Raw genomic sequence first — 25,308 nt, 5'->3', positions numbered from 1 at the left:
CTCACCCCCTTACTCCCTCCTGAACTTTTCCTTTTGTGCATGTAGTGATAGATTCCAGGATGCTTCTACTTGTAAAAACACCTTGGCTCCAACCCCATCAAGCAAGCTCCACGGTGGCAGACTGCTGTCTTGCTCCCCACTGTGCTCCCAGCGTTCAATACAACATATGGTATATTTTTGGCATTCAACAAATATTTTTCAAAGAACGAGTAAACAGGAGCTTCCAAGGCACCGGCTGCCAAAGTGCTTCTCAACCCCTCCCTAACTAGCTCCACCACCTCTTCTGCTGACTTGCTTCCTCTTCTGTCTCCACCGAGCTTCTCAGAAGCTTTCGCCCTTGGCTCCCCCTCAGTCTGCTTCAGTGGTTCCCCTTCCTCTTCTGGCCTCTTATAGGCACTCTGCGGGTTCTGCTTTAGGCATATTTTCTTTTGTGTTAACTTTTGTCTTCAGCCCTGCGTCTCTGTAGAGCTCCAGCCTGTTTCCAACTCCCCAGCTTGGCCACCTGAAACCCGTCTTAAGGACCAGAACTATTTTTTCCCTCCTGCTCCTCTTCCTGTGCTTTTTCTCTTGAATGTTTTAAAATCTGTCCATTCTCCTAAAAAGAAACGGTAATTTTTGGTCTTTGCCTTCTCCTCTTCTCCTTCCATATTCGATTCTGCTTTGGAATGTCATTTGCATCTTTAATTTTCTATCCATTCTGATGAGAAAATTCCAAGGTAGGCCCTCATTATTTATTATTTCTCAGCTGGACAATTAAAACAGCTTCAGGGGCATCTGGGTGGCTCAGTCAGTTGGGCGTCCGACTCTTGATTTCATCTCAGGTCATGATCCCAGTGTTGTATGATTGAGCCCTGCATTGGATTCCATGCTCAGCGTAGAGTCTGCTTGAGATTCTCTCTCTCTCCCGCTTCCTCCACCTCCAACCCCCACATGCTCTCTCTCTTAGATAAATCTTAAAAAACAAAAATAAAAACATGTAACAGCTTCAGAACTTGCCTCCATCCCTAGGCAGCTGTCAAGTTTCCCCCTAAGCTTATAATTCATCCTTCAAATGGTTGTCTGAGTAACATAATGACCCTCCATCGTCTAAAGAATAGAACCCACTATCTACCTTAATCTGCCACTGCCTCCTTCACTATTCTTAGTCCAGTTGTTCTCAAAGCACAGCCCCTGGATCAACTGTATGTCAACATCACCTGGAAGCCTGTTAGAAACATAAATTCTTGGGCTCCACCCCAGACCTACTGAGTCAGAAACTCCTGAGGGAGGGGACAGGGCAGAAATTGATATTTTAACCAGCGCCCCCCACCACCCCGGGTGATCTTATGAACTCTAAGATTGAGAACCACCACTCTCGTGGTACTAGATTTAGCATTTTTCTAAATTAAATTATTTTTGTGCCCTCATGACTTTGCTAATGCTTTTTTATCTGAGTGGAATGACTTGCCTTCTTCACACTCCATCCCCTACATCCTACGTTCCATGATTTTTCCACCTGCCAAATTCCTGTTCATTATTCCAGGTCCTTCCCAAACCTTACTTCTCCATGAAATATTCCCTGATTCTCCCAGGCAGAATGAATCACTTTCATCTGTGAGTTTTTCACTGGTGCTGCTCCTTGGACTATTGAGATATGTTTAATTCCGCCTCATTGTTTGTCTTTATTTGACTGTGAGCCCCTGAGGACAGCACATGAGATGTTTTTATCCCAGTATCCACAGCCTCCCATACAATAAATATTTTCTGAATTGACTTGGATCAATGTACTATTTCATATACATTGGCAGGAAAGGGTGAGGTTTGTCTTGGGTAGACTTGATTTTCCAAGGTAGGTGCTCTGTGGCTCCTCTCCAACAATTTGGGTCACCCGAAGTTGGGTAGCTTAATCTTGGAGACATACCCGGAATGACTAAGAAGCCTCAATTTCTTAGAAGATAGGATGTTTGAAGAAAACAACAGAGAGCAGATCATCAGAGAGGTGATGATAGGAAAGACTCAGGACTCCAAACTGACACATCTAAACTAACAAACGAAATAGACTGTCACCCCATCCCCAAACCCTCAATAAAGAAAAGAAATAAAAGTCTATAGCTTTCTGATCTGCTGGTGCTGGTGTGGACATGGCAAAGCATTTTTTAGTTATGAAGCCATTAGTTAATACTGATCTTTTTTTTCCCTGCGTGTTATGAATGGAATTGTCCCCCCTAAATATCCATATGTTGAAGCCCTAATCCCAAATATAACTGTATTTGGGGCCCCAATTCAACAGAACTGGTGTCATTAGAAGACTAAGAGACACCAGGTATGCGGGTGCACAGAGAGAAGCCATGAGAGGACACAACAAGTAGACAGTCATCTACAAGCCCAGGAGAGAGATGTTAGAAGAAACCAGCCCTGCTGGCACCTTGATCTTGGACTTCCATCCACCAGAACTGTGAGAGAATACATTTCTGTTGTTTTAGCCACCAGTCTGTGGTATTTGTTATGGCAGCCTGAGCTGACTAATACCCTGCTGCTTTCATATTTTTCTCCACTCTTTTCTTTTCCCTATTCTTATATATTTCCCTCTGCTCGATTTCCAGCTTCCATTATCTTATTTTCTTTACTTCTTTGTAAAAACTGCAACAAAAGTGACAGAAGACCATAAACTAATTTGGAGACTGTGGCTTAGAATTCTATCGAGTAGCTCAGAATCAGAAAACTGGAAGTTTGGGTTTCCATGGTAGCAAACCTTCCATCTGAAATCATGTTTCCTAAGCTTGTGTTCCATTAGAGCTTTTAAAATATATATGTGCCTATAAATATATATATATGCTCACAATTACATGTTATTTTGGTGAGTCTTATGGGTCCACCCTTCCTGATATGATTCTGGGCTTTCACTCCAGTTCTAATGTGACTAGAGACTAAGTGACTAAAGAATTTAGATGAATTCAACCCTCCCTAATTCAAATTAGAGGCGTATTTCCCATTCTGCCTCTCATGTTCTCCCTCCACCCAAGAACTTCAGTCCCAGGAAATAATCTCAGAAGGGAAGTCCTATTTCAGTGATCTCTGGAATAGATACTGCTTGTTACATAAATTGGAAAAATATGAGGATGTATGTGATAAAAGTAGAAATATTTTAGAATGAAGAGAGATACAACCTAAGTGAAATCCAATTTCATTTTAGTCAATTGCCAATGTTAGTCTGGTGTGTGCTAGTGCTAGAGATTACACACCGGCCCACTGAGTGAGGAAGGAGTAATGAAGACAATAACAATAATTTAAAGGTTTTTTTTCACATTACCTTATATGGCTTTATCATCTATAGATAATACTATGAATTAATAATATTGTAATTAATAATGTTGATTCAATTTTATCGATGAGGGAAAAGGAAGATTAGAGAAGATATGAGAGTCACTCAATGTCACAGATAATCAGTAAATGTGATGCCCGGGATATGAATATCCAAGTATAATACATCTTCCACTGGAATCTGTAAGGACTTGGACTTTAAATATTTCTTCCTAATTCTTCACTTGCCTTCTGGGATACCAATTGCACATATGTTAGACTCTTTGCATTCTGCAAGTCTCTGATACTCTGTTTATCCTTTCTTCCATCTGCCCTTCAGATTGTTTGTTTTTTTCTATCCACATGTCTTCTAGTTTACTAGCTTAACTTCAGCTATGTCTTATCTGCTGTTAAATACATCTAATGGGTTCTTCCTTTCAGATACTGCAGTTCTAGAATGTCCACTTCTGTGGGGCAGCCTGGGTGGCTCAGCAGTTTAGCGCCACCTTCAGCCCAGGGCATGATCCTGGAGATCCAGGATTGAGTCCCACATCGGGCACCCTGTGTGGAGTCTGCTTCTCCCTCTGCCTGTCTCTCTCTCTGTGTCTCTAATAAATAAATAAAATCTTTAAAAAAAAGTCTGTAGTTTAAAAAAATAGAATGTCCACTTCTATTTTTAAATAGATCCCTATCATGTGTGGAAATTCTTCATCTTTCATCCATCTTTCTGTCTACTAGTTTCTCTATTTAAAAAATTACAATAGTTATTTTTAAGGTCCTTCTCTGCTAACTCTAAACTCTGGATATTTTGTGGATCTGCTTTAGTGTCAATTTTATTTTCTTGATTATTGGTCTCATTCTCCTACTTCTCTCATTGCTTATGGTTGTTTGCCAGACATAACATATAAAAGAACCATGAAGACTGATAATATTATTTTCCCTCAGAAAGGGTTTGCTCTTCCTCAGCTGGACAGACAGCATAAAGGGCTGATCACCTCAATGCCTTGAGAAAGTAAAGTGGGCCATGGCTGTTTGCAGTTAGACTTTGTTCAACCTAATTGCATATGTCTCAGGGTGCATGTTTGTTGCTGTTTACTGCCTCCAGTGGGGTTTTGTCTCCTACAAAATTTAAGACTGAGGGAGGTTACACTGCATTCCTGGCCTTAGCCCTTTCTGGGCAAAGTCCTTTTTGGCTTTGGATTGAGATCCTGTTGTGTCTCTGTCATCTCTGACCTGAAAGTTGAAATCTTCAGCCTCCACATCATCCAGATTCAAAATCTGTCAAACATTGGGTATGGTTGTAAGCTATGGTTGTAAGCTCTTCCCACTAATAAACTTTGAGGCTGGGAGAGAGTTCACTCTTCCTTGATGATTCAACCCCCCAGGCTCCTGTGCCAGCCCAAATGCAGAAATTGTTCTGTGGGGAAAACTCAGCCATGGGACTGGGACTCCTTTAAATTCTGTTCTGGTTTACCAGGCTACAGGGGTGGGGGGCAGTCGGGTGGGAACTCTCCTGATGTATCTTCCCTTCAGCATACTAAGCCCAATCCTCAGGCAGGGCCTCAGCAAATGCCCCACCCCAGGGCCCCCACAGGAAGAAAACTGTAGGCAACTTCAGCTCATTTTCTGTGTGCTCTTCCCCTCTGGAATTTCCTTCTTCTGGTCGTCTTTGCCTCTATGGTTCTCCACACTGTTTTTAAAAATATGATTTTGTAATAAGTCTTTTTTTTTAAATTAATTTTTATTGGTGTTCAATTTACCAACATACAGAAAAACACCCAGTGCTCATCCCGTCAAGTGTCCACCTCAGTGCCCGTCACCCATTCCCCTCCAACACCCGCCCTCCTCCCCCCTTCCACCACCCCTAGTTCGTTTCCCCGAGTTAGGAGTCTTTATGTTCTGTCTCCCTTCCTGATATTTCCCAACATTTCTTCTCCCTTCCTTTATATTCCCTTTCAGTAATAAGTCTTTATTTTCCCTAGCTGTTGTAGTGGAAGAAGGCCTACTAAATTCTTCTTGGAAGCAAAAGTCTAAAAACTATTAATCTATTTTTTCATCAATGAAAAGCACACTGAGTCATATTGTTTTGCCAATATTTTATTACGAAAATTTTCAAGCCTACAGCAAAGTTGAAGGAAGTTTATTATGAACAACCCACACATTCAGTGGTGTGTTGGTAAGCTCTCTCTCGGTGAAAAAAAATTAAAAAGCTCTAATTTGTATGGTTTGCTGATTTCTGCGGCATAGATATTCCACCATGGCCAATATCAAGCTTCCAACATGAGTTGGGGAAGGTGTGTGCAAAATCAGCTCTTGTGAGCCTCTCTGAGCCAGCTCAGGAATACCACTCACAAAACCATCATCCAGATCCTACCACCAACCTTTGATGTATTTGTTTTATCAGATGTGTATCCATTCCTGTGTCCACCATCAATCCATTTTATTTTTTGTAAATTTAAGATGTAAGTATAATTCCTCCTAAGTACTTCAGCATGCATATTAATGGGAGTCTAATATTTGTTAACAGTATTTTTTTTTTTAATGTAGAGTGAGTTCTCAGTCTTAATTGTGCGTTTGCTGAGTTTTGGCAAATTCATACATCTGTGTGATCCTATCAGGATATAAAAGAATGCATTTTCCACAGAAATTGTTCTCAAAGTTTGGCCAACTAAAACTTTCAACTTTTCTTCTCATGAACTGTCACTCAACCAGACACCTTCATTATAGTTGACTCTAATTGATCATTGCACACTAAATGTGTGCCTTTGTATTGGTTCCATTTTATACTCACAAGGATAAATACTAAGGCATTTTCATTATAATATATAACTTTGAGAGTAGATGTACCATAAAAGCCTGAAAGCTTTAGTGTCCAAAGCATATACCATCATTGAATCATGTAAAACAGCATCACAAAACTCAAGCACACACTAAGTCTATAGTTCCCAGTATGGACAAGCAGCCTCATATTCCATCCCTCTAGTCTTCCTTTAGCTCCAGCTCCCACACTAAATACATGTGAATCACTCTGCTAATAGTCCCATGACATCATGTGGTCCCAAGGAACAAGCCTTTTCTACTCGCCAGTAGACTGGCTGTTCCTGACTACACTTCATTTGGCAATATGTACACTTGGCTTTCACCTGTCATAACTCAAAGACAAACATCAGTCAACAGTGAAAAACAAAATCCAGAAAAACACTCAGCAAAAAAAAAAAAAAAAAAAGGGAGAAAACACAATCATTTGCCTTCAGTTATGAGGAAGGATATTTTAGACTCAAGCTGTGAGAAATATTGGACAGTATTTCAAATTCTAAACCACAACTCCATGTTCCAGATGAAAAAGGCAGGTTGGAGAGGAGCAACTAGAAATCTCTTCCCTAAAGTTCCCATATAGAAAATATTAAAAAAAATAATTTTATATATCTGTGATATTAGCCATGACAGTGATTAGTATATGATGACTGCCTTTTGTTATCTGGGAACTGTTAAAATCATAACATCTTACACATGTGACATGGTTTATAAAGTTTTTGTTTTGGTCATCTCACTTGTCAGACCTGGTAAGCATGGGTGGAAATTACAAGAAGGCAGATTCCTTTAACCATTAGAGCTGTGTAACAATAAAACTGGTTCTTGCTTCCAGATTTCATGACTTCATGACCACATGACTCTCCAATGACCATATTTTCCAAACTGAATTTGGGTCATTTTTTTTTCCAAGTAAAAATCTGATAACCAGAGAGAGTAGAACATTCAGGAGTTTGCTGTTATTATTCAACTCATTAAACAGACAGGCATTTATATAGTTTCTGCCAGCCTTGTTTTACACATCTACATAGTTATGCTTTGTAGAATAATAATTTAGTTAACCATGTCCCTACTATTATTTATGGTGTTGCACAATTATGGTGTTTCTAATTTTTCCATATGACAAATATTTCCACAATGAATACCACAGCACGGGAACCTTTCTCTGCATGTCAGGTTATTACTTAAGCACAGTTTGAGGAATATAAATCTTTTTAATACCAAGCAACATAATAAAATCCTCTACCAAAGAGTTTGTATCAATTTACAAGCCTGTAAAAATGTATCAGAGTGCCCATTTCAGTGCACCTTAATCCACTTTGAGTGATAATAGTATATTGAACACTAAAGATTTGGGTAGTCCAGGAGGATCCAGGTTGGCTGTTACCATACTAACTATGGAGGCTCTGATAAAAGAGGGTCTAATTAGTAGGCAAAGATGAATAAACTTTAAGTTTTCACCTAAACTTCTGGGATTATATTTACAATCCATTTTAATTATGATAGAGCTAGTTATACCATGACTGGTTTTACAATAAGCATGTCCAAAATATACAGCAGTACCCCCCTTCTTCATGGGGGATATGTTCCAAGACCCTCAGTAGATTCCTGAAACTGTGATAGTACTGAATCCTAAGTATACTATGTTTTTTTCCTACACATACAATTTTATGATAAAATTAAATTTATAAATCAGGCACAGTAAGAAATTAACAATACTTAATAATGAAATAGAACATATGCTGTAATACAAGTTATCTGAATGTGGTCTCTCTCTCTCTCTCTTCTTTCAAAATATCTTGTACTGTAGTTGCCCGTCTTCATGTGATGGTGTGATATGATAAAATATCCACATGATGAGATGAAGTGAGGTGAATGACATGGGCATTGTCACGTTGTGTTAGGCCACTTTTGACCTTCTGGTTGTACTTCAGAAGGAGGGTTATCTGCTTCCGCATTGCGATTGGCTGCAGGTGACAGAAACCGCAAATAAGTGGAGGTTACCATATATGAAAAGTTTAGATGGCACAACTACTTTATATGACAGATATGGGTAAAATTGTTTGTTTTTCAGGGTTTTTGCAAATTAATTCCCTTAGGATTTAAGTTATCTTTATTGTTTAGTTGTATATGTCTATATGCCTATCTAATTATATATAAGTAATATATAGATTACACTTGTATGTTAGCCAGCTCAGACTGCCAGAACAAAATGTCTTAGCCTGGGTGGCTTAAACAACATACACTTATTTCTCACAATTCTGGAGACTGAGAGTTTGAGGTCAGGGTAGCAGCATGGTCAAATTCTGGTAAGACCTCTCTTCTTGACTTACAGAGGGTCATCTTCTCACTGTGTCCTCACTGAAAGTGAGACAGAGAGAGAAAGAGAGAGAAAGAGAAAGAGAGAGAGAGATCTTATAAGTCCCTATTGGATTATGGCCCACACTCTTGACCTCATTTAAACTTAATTTCATCTTAAAGACTCTACTTCCAGATAAAGTCACATCGGGGGTTAGGGCTTCAACATATGAATTTTGGGTAGAACAACTCAATGTATAGCAATATGTATCTCTAATAAGCAGGTGTTATTGATATAACATTTGAGCAATACTAAAATAGATGTTTTAAAAGATATAAGCCATTGAATTGACTTTAAGTCTCCAGCTTTGTCTCGGCAGTCTATCACCTCTTGTAAAATCTCTCTGTAGGTTATTAGGTGAGATAGGATTCTAACTCTAAAGAAAAAGAGATAAACAGTGCCAGAATTCTCTGAGGAGTTGACTTCAAACCTCATCCCCTTCAGATTAAAGATCAGTACTAAGACCCTGTTACGGTTCTCTACCGATGCATAACAAATCATGTCAAAATTTAGTGGTTGAAAACAACAACAATAATTTTATTATCTGTCATGGTTTCTGTGGCTCAGGAATTTGGGAAGGACTTGGCTGGGTGATTCTTGCTTGGGGTCACTCATATGGTTTTAATCAGATGGTAGTTGAAACTGGAACAGTGGAGGGGGTGTGACTAGAATAGCTGGAGTCTGGCCAGGCATTTCTCTCTCTGCATATAGGTTTAGGGCCTCTCCATGTGGTTTTTCTACATGGCTAGTTTGTGCTTCCTCACAGCATGGTGGCCTCAGGGCAGTCAGATCACTTGCATGGTGGCTCAGTGTTCTAGTACAGTGTTCCAACTCACAAGGTAGAAGCTGCTCTTTGCCATCTAGGACTTAGCCTCTGAAGTTATCCAAAGTTATCTCCTCAGCATTCTATTGGCTACAAGTGAGGCATAAAACCACCCAGATTCCAGGGAAGGAAAATTAGACTCTACCATTTACTGGGAGGGTGGCAAAGTTCTAGAAGAGAAAATGGTATGAGACTTGCTGTTGCCTCCATCTTTGGAAAATACCATCTGTCACAAATCCCTTTGTAGAATATTCAGATCTGATAAATAAATGCTTTCCACTAAATTCTCTATAAATAATAGTCTCTGTAATAGTCCCAATCCTGAAGTGTTATATCCAGTGCGGGCACCCATTTCAGTTGAGGTGCATGGGAGACTATGAAAGCTCATCCTATGAGGAATGATCTTGGGAACTGGCTTTGTTTTTCTCAGATATGAGATATTAGAGGATATACAATCACTATCTTAGCACATCTGAAGGAAGGTCATGTAAGAAAGGGAACAGACTTGGTTTGGGTTGCTCCAGAAAGATGAATGAGTACAGAGTTTTTCAAAGAACTTGAATATCTCAGTGAAGATATTTAGAAGCTTTCTGTCTTAATTACCTCTATCTGTGATATATTCTGTATACGATTTTCTTTTAAAAAGTGCCTATTGATTGAAAACAGAAAGTAGACTTGGTCAAATAAATAAGTGTAGGAATGGCAAAACCAGATGTCTATTCCAAAAATAAACTAGGCTATACCTTTCAAAATGAGAGTGCCCATATTCCAGGGAATACCGGTACTGTGCTAGTGGGTACTGGAAGTCATAGGATAAATATAGTGCAATATTCATATGTATTTTAAATTGAAAGCTTGAAAAGAATTTATGGGAAATTAGCAAGTAGCAAGTAGCTAATAAGGGTGATCCCACTATATTCTCATGGATACCGGGTACAAAAGTTTGTATTTCCATAGTTAAGGGCAGACTGAAGAGCAAGGCTGCCTGAATTCAAATCCTGGCTGTGTTACTTGCTAGTTACATAACCTGAGGCAATTCAACCTCTCTGCTCCTTAGTTTCCTCATCTTTGAAATGGAGTAATAGTAATACCTACTTTATGGAGCGATTGTTAAGATGAAATGAGATGATTTAGGTACTTAGAGTAGTGCTTGACATACAGTAAGTACCACTTAAGAGGTGATTAAATAAATAAAAGTTTGAGAAATATGAAGGCCCCTACCCAGGAAGGTAAATAATAAGCACTTCATCTCCATGATCATGAACAGAAGTTGGAAGTCATACATGTTGAAGAGATTGCTCATGGGGCGGTTGTCCATAACCTACTCTCCCATAAAGAATTCTAAAAAATTAAGACTAAAGCCAAGGTTACCTACTTGCTGGATAGTTTTTGATGGTCTAGACCAGGGGTCAGCACACCTTTTTGGCAAAGGGCAAGATGTTAAATTTTTTTTTTAAGATTTAATTTATTTATTTGAAAGAGAGAGAGAGAGAGAGAGAGCATGAGTGGGGAGAGGGATAGAGAGACCAGCAAACTCCCTGATAAGTGTGGAGCCCAGGCTGGATCCCAGGACCCTGAGATTATAAACTCAGTCAAAATCAAGAGTTGGAAACTTAACCAACTGAGCCACCGAGGTGGCCCAAAATGGCAACTATTTTAGAATGTGTGGGTCATAGGATCTTTGTCACAGCAATTCAACTTTGCCATTGCAGCATGAATGCATCCATGGGCCATATATGCATGAATTTAATGAATGTCAGGCAGATTTGACATATGATACATATCCTGGTCTAGATCATGCTGGGCCTGGGCAAGTGGGCTGGAGATAGACTGGGTTTTGATGGTCACTATAATCCCACCTCTCTTCCTTGGGTGAACTCTTTCTGACTTTGAACAGGTCCTCTGTGTCTGACTGGAACACTCAGAACCATCCACAGATGCATATTAGGAATAGCAGTACACAAGTCATTCATTCTCATCGCTCTGTGTTCCATTATTGTATTGCAAAGTCTTTGGAAAGAGAGCTGAAGCTTTTATTTTCCTTCAAACCAGCTCCAAAACCCAGAACAATGCTGTCCATTCTGTGGATGGTCAGTGAGCCCTTGCTGACTATCTTTATTTCTTCACCTGCAATAAGATCTCCCCAGGCCCATATGGAAACCTAAAGGTTCATGAGGGACTAATTTCGTGAGACTCTTCCAGGGGAAGTTTAGTCCCTATGGGAGATGATTACACACCGATGGAATTTTTGCACACTGGATGGAAAAATGATCTTTGCCTTTTGGCTGTGTCATAGTAATAAGTGGGAGACTGATTATTTCTAAGAGTGCAGCTCTTCCCGGCACTGATAAGAATGGAATGCAGGCTACCATGGAGATTCAGGTCACTAATTAGTCCCAGAAGCTTCTATGCCTTGAATCACTGTTATATTAATTATGCATCAAATTAGAATGTTTGCAAAGGCTCGGTGCCAACTGTGCTGCAGAACCGGGTGACGGCATGGAGGGATCAAGGAGTGTCCCTCCCAGTGCACTGTGGAGACTAGAGGGTGAAACCCAAGGCCTGGGTGTGCAATGACCCCGCCTGATCTCTGACCCAGCGGTTTGCAGCCTCCTGCCAGAGAGCTTATTATTGGTACAGAGTCGACAAAAGAAGGAGAGGAAGAGAAGGATGGCTGCCCCTCAGCTGGACCCTCTGATTTCTGTTTCAGTCATGTTCGTTTTTGAAAAGACAGAAAACAATCAACTGAACATTTTATTTTCATATTTAAAAAAAGATATTTCCAGGTGTTTATTAACATGGAGATAACATGTCTGGACTGCTGTCTGATTTACAGATTTTTTTTAAATTGAGGTATAATTGACATATGACATAATATTGATTTCAGGTGTACAACATAATGATTTGGTATTTGTATATGCTGTGAAATCATTGCAATCAGTCTAGTTACCATACGTATCATCTCCATACAGTTAGAAAAGTTTTTTTCTTGTGACAAGAACTTTTAAGAATTACTCTTAGCAACTTTCAAATATGCAATGCAATATTATTGACAATAGTCACCATGCTGGTCATTACATTCCCGTGAGTTATTTATTTTATAACGGGAAGTTTGTACCCCTTCACCCATTTTGCCTACTCCCTGATTCCCTTTCCCTCAGGCAACCACTAATCTATTCTCTGTATCTATGAGTTTTCTTTGTTTGTCATGTTTTTCAGATTCCACATATTAGTACAATCACACAATATTAGTCTTTCTCTGTCTGACTGACCTCACTTAGCATAATATTCTCAAGGCCCATCCAATTGCATTTCGGGCTTTTGGCTAAGATCGAGTGTAGTAGTATCTTAAGGTCCATCCATGTTGTTATAAATGACAAGATTTAATTTTTTTATGGCTGAGTGGTATTCCGTTGTATATATATAAACTACATCTTCTTCACCCATTCATCCATCAATAAATAGGTTATTTCCATACCTTGACTGTTAAAAACGACGCTGCGATAAACATAGGAGTGTGTATATCTTTTTGAATTAGTCTATTTTCTTCAGCTAAATACCCAGAAGTGGAATTGGTGGATCATGTGGTACTTCCATTTTTAATTTTTTGAGAAACCTCCATAGTGTTTTCTGTAGTGGCTGCACCAGTTTATATTCCCATCAACCAACTCTTCATAGGGTTCCCTTTTTCTTCATGCTTACCAAATCTGTTATTTCTTATCTTTTTGATACTAGGCATTTTGACTGGTTGAGATGATATCTCATCGTATTTTTGATTTGCATTTCCCGGATGATTAGAGAGGCTGAGCATCTTTTCATGCACCTTTGGCCATCTGTATATCTTTCTTGGAAAAAATATTTATTCAGTTTCTCCACCCATCTTTAAATTGGACTGTTTGTTTGTTATTGAGTTGCATGAGTTCTTTATATATTTTAGATATTAATGCCTTATCAGATATATGATTTGTGAATATTTTCTCACATTCAGTAGGCTGAATTCATTTTGTTGATGGTTTCCTTTGCTGTGCAAAAGCTTTTAGTTTGACCTAATCCCACCTGTTTATTTTTGATTTTGTTGATTTCCAAAAGAAAATTGGAATCCTTTCAAAAAGTCATCTGTCAAGACCAATGTCAAGGAGCTCACTCCCTATGTTTTCTTATAAGTTTTTATGGTTTCAGGTCTTATATTCAAGTCCTCGATCCGTTTTGAGTTAACTTTTGTGTAGTGGGTAACACAATAATTTACTTTCCTTATTTTACTTGTGGCTGTCTAATTTTCTAAGCATCATTTATTGAAAAGACTGTTTCTCCACAATATAATCTTGCTTCCCTTGTTGTAAATTAATGACCATATATATACATGGGGCTATTTCTGGGCTCTCTAGCCTGTTCCCTTGATTTATAGGTCTGTTTTTATGCCAATATCATACTGTTTTGATTATCCAGCTTTATAATATAATTTGAAGTCAGGGAGTATGATGCCTTCAGCTTTGTGCTTCTTTTTCTTTTCTTTTTTTTTTTTTTAAAGATTTTATTTATTTATTTATGAGAATACACAGAGAGGAGAGAGAGAGGGGGAGAGAGAGAGAGAGAGGCAGAGACACAGGCAGAGGGAGAAGCTGGCTCCATGCAAGGAGACCGACATGGGACTCAATCCCCGGTCTCCAGGATCACACCCTGGGCTGAAGGCAGCGCCAAACCACTGAGCCATCTGGGCTGCCCTGTGTTTCTTTTTCAAGATTGCTTTGGCTACTCAGGATCTTTTGTGCTTCTGTACAAAATTTAAGATTATTTGTTCTATTTGAGAAATGTCATTGCATTTTTTTTATAAGGATTGCACTCAATTTATAGATTACTTTGGGTAATATGGATATTTCAACAATATTTATTCTTTTAATTCATGTATTTCCAATGTCTTTCCATTTATTTGTATCTTCTTCAATTTCTTTCATCAATGTTTTAAAGTTTTCAGTGCCCAGTTCTTTACCTTCCTTGGTTAGGTTTATTCCTAGGTATTTCATTATTTTTGATGCAATAGTAAATGGGAATATTTTTACTTTCTGGCAGTTAATTGTTAGTGTATAGAAACACAACAGATTTTCACACTGACTTTGTACTCTGCAATTTTACTGAATTTTGTGCTCTGCAATTTTACTGAATTTGTTTATTAGTTCTAACAATTTCTGATGGATTCTTTAGGGTTTTCTATATATAAAATCCTGTCATCTGGCAATAGTAACAAAGATTACTTCCTTACAAATTTAGATGCCTTTTCTTTCTTTATCTTGCCTAATTACTCTGGCTAATGCTTCCAACACAGCATTAAATAAAACTGGCGAGAGTGAACATCCTTGTTTTGTTCTGATCTCAGAGGAAAAGCTTTTAGCTTTTCACTGTGGAATATGATGTTAGCTTATTATATATGGTCTTTATAATATGTTGAGGTACATTTCATCTATATTTGTGTTGTTGAGGGTTTTTTATCATATATGAATGCTGAATTTTGTCAGATGCATCATTTGAGCTGATCATGTGATTTTTATCTTTAATTTTGTTAATGTGGTATATTATATTGATTGATATGCTGATACTGATCAATCCTTGCATCCCTGAAATAAATCTCACCTGATAACGGTGTGCAATCCTCTTAAAATATTGGGTTTTTAAAAAGATTTTATTTATTTATTCATAAGAGACACACAGAGAGAGGCAGAGACACAGGCAGAGGGAGAAGCAGGCTCCTTGCAGGGAGTCCAATGTGGGACTCGATCCTGGAACCCCGGGGTCATGCCCTGAGCAGAAGACAGACACTCAACCACTGAGCCACCCAGGCATCCCCCTCTAAATATATTGTTGAATTTGGTTTGCTAAAATTTTGTTGAAGAATTTTACATCTATGTTCATCAGGGATATTAGCCTGTAATTTTCTTATCCTGTGGTATCTTTGTCTGGTTTGGTATCAGGATAACACTGGCCTTGTAAAATGAGTTTGGAAGCAAACCCTCTCTAATTTTTTGGGACAGTTTGAAAAAATAGATATTAAGTCTTTGAATGTTTGGTAGAATTCACCAATGAATATGTCTGGCCCTGAATTATTATTTGTTGGGAGGTTTTTAATTACTGATTCAATGTCCTTACTAATAATCAGTCTATTCATATTTCCTATTCCTCTGTGATTCAGTCTTGGAAGGTAGTATGTTTCTAGGAATTTATCCATTTCTTCTAGGTTGTCCAATTTGTTGGCATGTAATTATTCATAGTAGTTTCTTATGATTCTTCATATTTCTTTGGTATCAGTTATAATTTCTCCTCTCTCTTTTGTAATTTTATTCATTTGAGCCCTCTAGTTAAAGGCTTGTCAAATTTTTTTTTATCTTTTCAAAGATCCAGCTCTTAGTTTCATTGATTTTTCTATTATTGATTTAGCCTCTATTTCATTCATTTCTGCTCTGATCTATATTATTTCCTTCCTTATACTAATTTTGTGTTTTGTTTGTTTTCTTCTAGTTCCTTTAGGTATAGAGTTGAATTATTTGAGATTCTTCTAATATCTTGAGGTAGGCAGTATTGCTATAAACTTCCCTCTTAGAACTACTTTTGCTGCATCCCATAGATTTTGTGTGATTTACTTCCATTTTTGTTTGTCTCCAGGTATTTTTTGGTTTCTTCTTTGATTTCTTTGTTGACCCATTTAGTTGTTCAGTAGCATGTTGTTTAATTTCCACATATTTGTGACTTTTTCAGTTTTATTCTTATAATTCATTTCTAGTTTTATACCATTATAGTCAAAATAGATGCTTGATCTTATTTCAGTCTTCTTGAATTTATTGAAACTTGCTTGTAGTTATGTTATATATCCTGGAGAATGTTTCATACACACTTAACAAGAATGCCTTTTCCACTGCATTTGGATAAAATGTTTGCTCTGTATCTATTAAGTCAACCTGTTTTAATGTGCCACATAAGGCCAATGTTTCCTTTTTGTTTTTGTTTTTTTTTTTTTTTTTTGTGTGTGTGTGTGTGTGGATGATCTATCCATTGATATGTGTATTAAAATCCCCCCTATTATTGTACTGCTTTCAATTTATCCCTCTAGGTTTAATATTTGCCTTATATATTTGAGTGTTCCTACATTGGGCATATAAATATTTGCAAATATTATAGAGTAGTCCCCTCTTATCTGTGGAAAATATATTCCAAGACCCCCAATGAGTGCCTGAAACTGTGGATAGAACCAAGCCCTACATATACTTTTTTTTTCCTATACATACTTAACAATAATACAGTTTGATTCATAAATTAGGCACAGTAAGAGATTAACAACAACAGCTAATACTAAACAAAACAATTATAACAATATACTGTAATAAAAATTATGTGAATGTGGTTTCTCTCTCAAAATACCTTATTGCACTGTACCTCAGCCTTATGATGTGATGATAAAATACCTGTATGATAAATTAAGTGAGGTGACTGATATGGGCATTGTGATGTAGCATTAGGTTACTATTGATGACAGAAGGTAGATCATCTGCTTCTAGACTGTGATTGACCATGGGTAACTGAAACCACAGAAATAAAAACCATGGATAAACATGGTCTACTGTATCTTCTTAAATTGATCCTGTTATCAGTATATAGTGAACTTTTTTTTTTTAGTGAACTTTTTGTCTTTTATTATAGTCTTTATTTAAAATCTATTTTATAAAAAAATAATAAAATCTATTTTATCTAGTAGAAGTATAGCTACCCCAGTTTTCTTTTGGTTTCCATTTGCATGAAATATCTTTTTTAATTTTAAAAATACTTTCTTTTTGCTACTCTGTTTGGGTGAGCTCCATTTCTTCATCTTCCTGATCACTAATCCTTTCTTCTACCTCATCTAATCCACTGTGAAACACTAGTGTATTTTTCAGTTCAGTCCAGTTATTGTATTATTCAGCTCTGACTCCTGTTTGGCTGCCTGTGCCAGCCAGTTTTAGGGAGGCAGTAGGAGAGCACAGGGCCAGGATGCACCCACTGGTTTCAGTGGGGGAGTGACAGAGCATGGGGTGGGGGGGCACTCACTGGGTTTAGTGGGGGCAGTGAGTGTGTGTTTAGAGCTCTGTGACTGTGTGCACTTTCTAGCACTGGCTAGGGAGCCAAAATTGGTTCCCACCAATGCCTCCATCTCTGGAGAGTCCCAACAGGCTCCTGTGTCTCTGGCAGATAGTTTAAGATTAGCAAATGAATCTCTTTCACACATGGTCTAGGCACTTTTCAGACTGCTCCTTTTGTACTGAGCCTGGGGTGAGCAAGTCTGTGTGTGAGCATAGAGTAAGAAAAGTCTCATTCACTATAGCACTTTGAATCTCCTGGTCATCAGCCTTGTTGGTTTTCAAACCTGGATGTTTCAGGAGCTTATCTCTTTGGTGCAGGTCTCGAGGTTTGACATGCCTGACATGGAGCACAAACCTCCTTCTCCTCAGAGAAGAGCTCCATATTTGTGAGTTTCCTCCTGACTGTGGGTTGCCCTGCCAGGGGTGGTATTTTTGGTGAGAAAACATCTCTGCCTCTTTTACCAGGATCCCTTTTACCCTTTGTTATGGATGAGCTGTTTAGTTAGTTTTCAGGTTATTTTCAGAGGGAATTGGTTCAGAGGTAGCTGTAGATTTGGTGTGAGGATGTGAGTTCAGTATCTTCCTTATGCTGCCATCTTGAACTGCCCCCTGATTTTCAGTTTTATCTCAAATTTTTAAAGTCAGGTAGACATAGCTGTTGCTTGGGTTCAATTATTTTTTTCTCCTGCTCCTCTTCTCCCATCATGTCCTTTCCCCTTATGTTCTTGTTGAACATAAAACCAAAGTGTACTAGGTGCTTGGTTGTAAAATAAACAGACGATATATAGCAGCCTCTGTGACTGTTGGGTTATAATTCCATCGAGGGCCTGGGTTGAAGTCATAAACCACAAGAAGTGAAGCGTGACCCACAAATAGCCTTCAAGATGGAATTAAGCCCCATAATTCAAAATAGACCTTTGAAAAAATAATTCTTAAACCTAGCTTTAATTTAGGGAAGAGCTCAGGCTATATGACATCTTCTGACAGTTTATCAGTAAACAAATAATTCCTCTATGTTAATCTGTGACATTTATTAATGTTACATGAACACTGTATCTGTTCCCTAAGAGGTTACTGTTGCAACCAGGCGACAGTGCCCCAAACAGAACCAAAGAAAGGGAAATTGGAGTCCAACAGTAAGAAAGTTCACCACAGATGAACATAAATAAGCATCAGGTGAGGAGATGCATTATCTTGGGACTGATAAGAAGAAATGCTGACTGCTGACAATAGGGGAGCAATAGTCTCTTGCTTTTGCTTTTCACAACTTTTGTCCCCCCTCTTTTCACTTATTGTGATATCATGTAATGGCTGACTTTGAGTTTTGTGGGAAGTAATAGGTTGAAATAAATTCCATCCGCGCTCTGTATCTTACCACTTCTCTAAATGTGTTTGCTGTTTTCTAAACCAATTCTGCTTGATGTCATAATTCATGAAAGCAAGTTGATCTCATACAACCCAAGTGTTATTAGAGGCTTTTTTCACCATGGTGCTTGTGTGATGGAAACTAATATTCACACATTACAGAAAAAATAAACTAAATCCACCAATTCTGCAGGATGTGGATGTTTAAATGGCAGCTTCTGATGATCATAAATTAAATCATCAAAATTCCCTAAGGATCCACTGAAGCCTTGGTATTAAATGAAACAACATATGTGCAAGGGCTGGCAGATGGTAGGGGCTTAATATATGGTCATTCATTGACACAATTTCTACCATAAAAATTCAAAAAATTTTCTGAATATATTCTTGTGTATGGTAGTATGCTTTCTTCAACAAGGCTATGATTTATAACAAAAATCTATAGCTATGATAAAAGAAAAGCAGCAGAAAACAACAATATAAGATAAACTATTAGTCCAAAATAGACAAAGGGTCATATAATTTGTTATCAGATTTACTGATAATTTTCATATTTATTTACCCTTTCTTTTGTAATTTAAGTACAAAATTCAGTGATTTGAGACCTTTCTTTTTCAAATATATGGATTTAAAGTTATAAATTTACTCTAAGTACTGCTTTGGCTACATTGCAGACATTTTTATAGGTTATTATTATTTTTTGCCTATGTTTATATGTTTTTGTTTTGATTAAAAATATTTTCTAATTTTCTTAGTGATTAAGTTTAAATTCATATGTTGTTTTCTAAATGTTTGGGAATTTTCCAGAAGTTGCTCTGGTATTGATTTCTACTTTAATTCTGTTATGATTAGAAAATATACTTTGTATGATTTAAATCACCTTAAATATACTGAGACCCAGAACACAGTCTTTCTTTGCGAATACTGTGTGTGCATTTGAAAAGAATTTCTATCCTGCTGTTGCTGGATGACGTCTTCTGTAACTGTCAGTTACGTCAAAGCTGGTTAATAGTTTTGTTCACATGCTTATTTTCTGTCTATTTGTACATCAATTACTAAGAAAAAAGATTTTAAAACTTCTAATATTGCTGTGAATGATCTGTCCTTCTGTTTTCTAGTTGTCTAATTGTTTTTGTTTCATTTATCTTAAAGTTGTTAGGTATATGTGTATGTACATTTAGGATTGTTATGCCCTTGTGACAAATTGACCCCTTTATTATTATGTAATATCTTTCTTTATCCTAGATAATAGTCCTTGTTCTAAAGTGTACAAAGTCTGATATTAATTATAGCCACTACAGATTTCTTTGATAATTTTTGCATGATATTCTTTTTCCATCTTCTTAGCTCTATTTTTTCTACATCTTTATACAAAGAGAGTTTCTTATAGGCAGAATGTAGGTATGTGTTGCTTTTTTTAAAAGATTTTATTTATTTATTCATGAGAGACACACACAGAGAGAGGCAGAGACATTGGCAGAGGGAGAAGCAGACTCCCTGTGGGGAGCCTGATGTGGGACTCGATCCAGGGACCCTGGGATCACACCCTGAGCCGAAGGCAGACACACAACTGCTGAGCCACCCAGGCTACCCTATGTGTTGCTTTTTAAAAATCCAATCTGACAAGCTCTGATTTTTAATGAGAGTGTAAAAAGTTCTCCTTAATATTTCTTGTGGTATAGGTCTGTTAATGGATCCCTGTGCTTTTATTCTCTATTTTTAATTTACTCTCTCTTTTGCCTTCACTTCTGAAAGAGAATTTTCTTGGGAATACAATTCTTTGATAATAGGTTCCTTCTTTCAGTAGTTTAAAATGTTGCTCCATTTTCTTTTGGTTTGCACACTTTACCATAAGAAGTCTGCTCTCATGCCTGACTTTATTACTCTGTACATAACATACCATTTTATCTCTTGTGCTTTAATTTTTTTAGTTTTGTGTTTTAGCAATTTTGTTATGATGTGCTTTAACATGATTTTCTTTATACTTATTCTCTCTATATACAATAGAAATTTATAAAGAGCAAAACTAAGAGTCCTGTTTTATCCTTCCTCAGTTGTCTCTTAATTATTATCTCTTCTTCAGGATCTCATCATTAATGTAACCAATTAAACCATTTTCTATATCTCCTTCAAAAACTTTATGAATTCATAGATACAGCATCATGGTTTAGGTCACAAGCTCTAGACACCAGCCTGCTTGGGACAGAGTTATGGCTCAAGTATTTATTGAATTTGTTTTGTCTAGCCTTGAACATCTTGTATGTGCATTTTAAAAAGAGTAAGCATCCCTATGTGTCTGACCTTTTTCTCCCAATGTCATATTTTTAAGGTTCATTGATGTTATTATTTTTATCAACAGTTTATTCTTTTGTATTATATTCAATTTTATTTGCCATTCTATAATACCACATTTTGTTGGTCCATTCTCCAGTTCATAGATAGTTGGGTTATATCCATTTGGGCTATCATGATAAAAGCTGCTAAGAATATTTTTGTGCAAATTTTTGGTAAACATATCTTTTCATTTTTCTTGGGTAAATATTTAGGAGTGAATTTGCTGGGTCATAGGACATGTTTAAGTCTATATAAAAAAAGATTGCCTAAGTATTTTTGAAATTGGTTGTACCATTTGCTTTCATCAAAGTATGAGAGTCCCAGTTCCTCCACATCCTCAGCAGCTGGTATGAATCAGTATTTTAAATTTTAGACATATGAATGGGTATGTAGTAATATATTTTGTGGTTTTCTGTTTATTTCCTTTTCCTTTTTTTTACAAAAAGATTTTATTTATTTATTCATGAGACATACAGAGAGAGACAGAGACATAGGGAGAAGCAGCTCCATGCAGGAAGCCTGATGCAGGACTGGATCCCAGGACTCTAGGATCATGCCCTGAGCCAAAGGCAGATGCTCAACCGCTGAGCCACTCAGATGTCCCTTCTGTTTATTTTCCTGATGACTAATTCTGTTAGTCCTTTCTTATGCTTATTGGCCATTTTTATATCTTTTCTGTGTGTGAAATATCTGCTCAAGTTCTCTCCATTGTTCTGTTATCTATTGCAGTATAAGAAAAATAACCCTATAAGTTAGTGGCTTGAACAACAGATTTTAAGTTCTGTTTAAAAATCTTCAATTTGAGCCAAACTCAGTTTGAATACCTAATTTCTGCTCCATGTGGCATCAGTTGGGGCAGCTTGACTGGGGCTATATTATTCACTTGAAGATGCATCAGCTACAGGCTTAGCAAATTGGAGTTATCAGCTGAGGCTATCAGCCTGGGGCCTTGGTTCCTTTTCATGTGAATTTGTCCCCATGGTTGAGTGACTGGGTTCTCGAAGCAAGTGTCCAAAAGAAGAAAAGTGAAAGAGAGGAGAAGGAGAGTTTTAACTTGGAAATTGGATTATCATCACTCCTTTGTATGCTATTGGTCAAAACAGCACAGAGCTCACCCAAACGGAAGGGAGACTCTGCCTCTTGATGAGGAGGGATCATATTTAATCTGCCATAGTCCAGGGATTATATCTCTTCATCTCATATTAAAAGTATACTCAGTTCCCTGCCCACCTACTCCTAAGTCTTTCAAAAGTTTCATTTCTTGCTTTCTACCCTCCCATCTTTCCAGAAAATGAAGCTCTTAAATGAAAGTTAAGTGTAAATCTCACCTAATGAGTTTCTCTTACTTTCAAGGTAATATCAGGTCCATTTCTCTGCTTCAATTGTTCTCTACAGCCTGCAAACAACTGGTTTTTATAAATTGTTTACAGTTTATCATTGCTTTTGGCAAGGAGATAAGTCAGTATAATCTGCTCCACCATTGTTGGAACTAGAACACCCCCCCACACATATTTATATAATATATAAAATATATTCTTAAAATATTTAAAATGGGTAAAAATAACGGTAACCTTAAACAGTGGTATTTAAAATAGAAGCAGCAAATAAAAACAAAAACAAGGATTTACATAGGAAATTACATATGGCCAAGAATAATTTATTATTTAAATTATTATTATTTATAATTTATTATTTATCTTGATTTGATAGCTGCATAATTTAAGCAACCTGCTATATATGTTCAGACTCAGATTTTTATCTGACTGACAAAAGGTTACATGAGACGATGTAAGGAATTATTTAGATCTTTGAAGTCTACAATTCTAATAACCTTATAATTTAATGTAGTATTTGATTTCTATTTGGTGAATGTAAACAAAGCTTAAGGATTTACAATTTAAATGGTCAATGTGAGGCTGGAATGTATAAAAACGTATTCTCTCAAACTTTAAAATTATATTTCCAGATGGAGCTTACAGTACCTGAATGTGGATTAAGAAATACTCTCAGACTAGACCATGGATCAACTTCTCAGGCATCAATTTCACCTATTAAATTTTGGGTAAAATCATATTTATTTTATTTTTAAATAAACTGATAAATTATGTCATAGAATACAAATATCACATGAATATTTCTAGTTAGAAATTAAAATTAAAAATATTCTCCTTGGCGATAAACAAAACAGCAACTGTGTCAGATGCTGGGGGATGAAGACTTTCTCCCCTCCAGTACTCTGGCACAGAAGTCTGAGAAGTTCTGCAAATTCACTGGGCATGGGGTGAGGAGTTAAAAATCCTATTCTTTCTTTAAGATCTACCGTCACTATTGGACCTATGCCATAAATATGCTGTATTTACCCAGACATCTCCTCTATTTATTTGGTTTTAGTCACAGAATGAGCAGTTTTTACCCTCTATGAGGTGCTACACTTAAAACTCTTCATCTGCTACTCAGTATATTTTTTTGTTGATAGAGTTTGCATGAAATATGTGTTTCTTTGACCCTCCACTGAGGTAAAACATAGTTGACAGCTTGCCTTGCCTTTCCAGCTGCAAGCAGAACTGAGATTACCAAACCATTCCTCCCAGTTGACTTCTGAAGGGTGCACTAGGAATAGTTTTTTGTTGTGACTTAGGGGTTCCAAGTGTTCTCCCTTCCACCGTGGGCCATCATAATGCCTAAAGCACCATCCCTCTGAGGACAGTAGTGATCTTGATGTGCCAATGGAAGATGAAAGGGAAATCCCCTCAGCTATTTATCACTCATAAACGTCTTAATTCAAACTAGTTGGCCATAATTTTAAAACTTGTCCTTAAATTCTTTAATACTCTTACCATCAAACAGTGGGATTTAATTCTCCTTTCCTTGAATATAGGGCAGCCTTAGTGACTCACTTAAATGAGCACAATTAGGCAGAACTGACACTGTGTGGCTTTTCAAACAAGGGTAGGGAAGGCAACACAGCTTTTGCCTAAAACTCATTCTCTCTCTCTCTCTCTCTCTCTTTCTCTCTCTGTATGCATATTTGGAATCCTGAGCCAACATGTAAGAAATTCAGCTACTCTGAAGCTACCATGCTGGAAAGGCCATGTGGAGAAAAACATGGACATAAAGATGCTTGGGCTCTAGCTGTTTCAGCCTTCAGCTGTCTGAGACTTCCTAGTCTAGGCACCAGGCATGTGAATGAAGATCCTTCAGAGAATTCCAGCCTTTAAGCTGCCCCAGCTGCTGCCAAGTGAGACAGAGATGAGCTGTCCCTGCTGAGCCCTAAAGCTGCAGATTCATGAGCAAAATAAATGTTGTTGTTTTAAGCCACTAAGTTTTGAGGTGGTTTTTTAGGTAGTAATAGATCAATAAATTCTTTCTTATTGCCTAGCAACACTCTGAGGAAGTGGGACATAATTAAAATTTTAATTGTAGAAAAAAGGAGTATAGCAGAGAGAGTCCAGAAATACAATGCGCTAAAAGAGAGATTCAGAAATGTGAAAGTTGAATTACTTTTGCAGATATTATTTGCAACAAATATGTGTGTTCATAGAAACTTGGAAGTTTTAAATTGGAAGAGATCTTAGGGATCATAAAACTCAATCCACTTTTTTCAAAAATGAAACTCAGAGTTCATGAATTTGGGCAGGATTCTAGAGACAGACTAGAGCCCAAGCTATCATACTTTCCACTGACCATAATATCTTCTTTCTGAAGATCTAAGAAACATCACCAATTTAGCAAAAACACAAAGGCAAAATTAAACAAACAAAATACATGAAAAAATATTCAACATTTTTTGGTATCAGGGAAATACAAATCAAAACCACAATGAGCTACCAACTCACACCAGCCAAAATGGCTAAAATTAACAACTCAGGAAACGATAGATATTGGTGAGGATGCAGAGAAAGGGGAATCCTCTTAACCTGTTGGTGGGAATGAAAACTGGTGCAGCTACTCTGGAAAATAGTATGAAGATTCCTCAAAAAGCTTAAAGTAGAACTACTCTGTGGCCCAGTAATTGTACTATTATGTATTTATTCAAGGGATACAAACATAGTGATTTGAAAGGACACCTGCACCCCAATGTTTATAGCAGCAATGTCCACAATAGCCAAACTATGGAAAAAGCCCAGATGTCCATCCATCAACAGATGAATGGTTAAAGAAGATTACTCAGCTATCAAAAAGAATGAAGTCTTGCAATTTGCAATGATGTGGTTGGAACTAGAGGGTATTATGCTAAG

At 37.3% G+C, this 25,308-nt stretch overlaps 1 long non-coding RNA gene across 2 annotated transcripts in view; it reads left to right on the top strand.

Annotated features, from left to right (window-relative positions):
* LOC121500984 overlaps positions 1-24,392 on the top strand; it is a 32,307-nt gene extending 7,915 nt beyond the window's left edge. For both annotated transcript variants that reach the window (XR_005990464.1, XR_005990463.1), the window contains 2 exons: positions 23,037-23,132; positions 24,112-24,392. This is a non-coding gene — a long non-coding RNA (uncharacterized LOC121500984). The remainder of the gene's footprint in view (positions 1-23,036; positions 23,133-24,111) is intronic.
* Positions 24,393-25,308: the final 916 nt, after the last annotated feature.

This window comes from Vulpes lagopus, chromosome 10 (genome assembly GCF_018345385.1).
Source record: "Vulpes lagopus strain Blue_001 chromosome 10, ASM1834538v1, whole genome shotgun sequence".
Lineage (NCBI taxonomy): Eukaryota > Metazoa > Chordata > Mammalia > Carnivora > Canidae > Vulpes > Vulpes lagopus.
The sequence above is the reverse complement of the archived record's forward strand: the minus strand, read 5'-3'. Positions and strand labels throughout refer to the sequence as shown.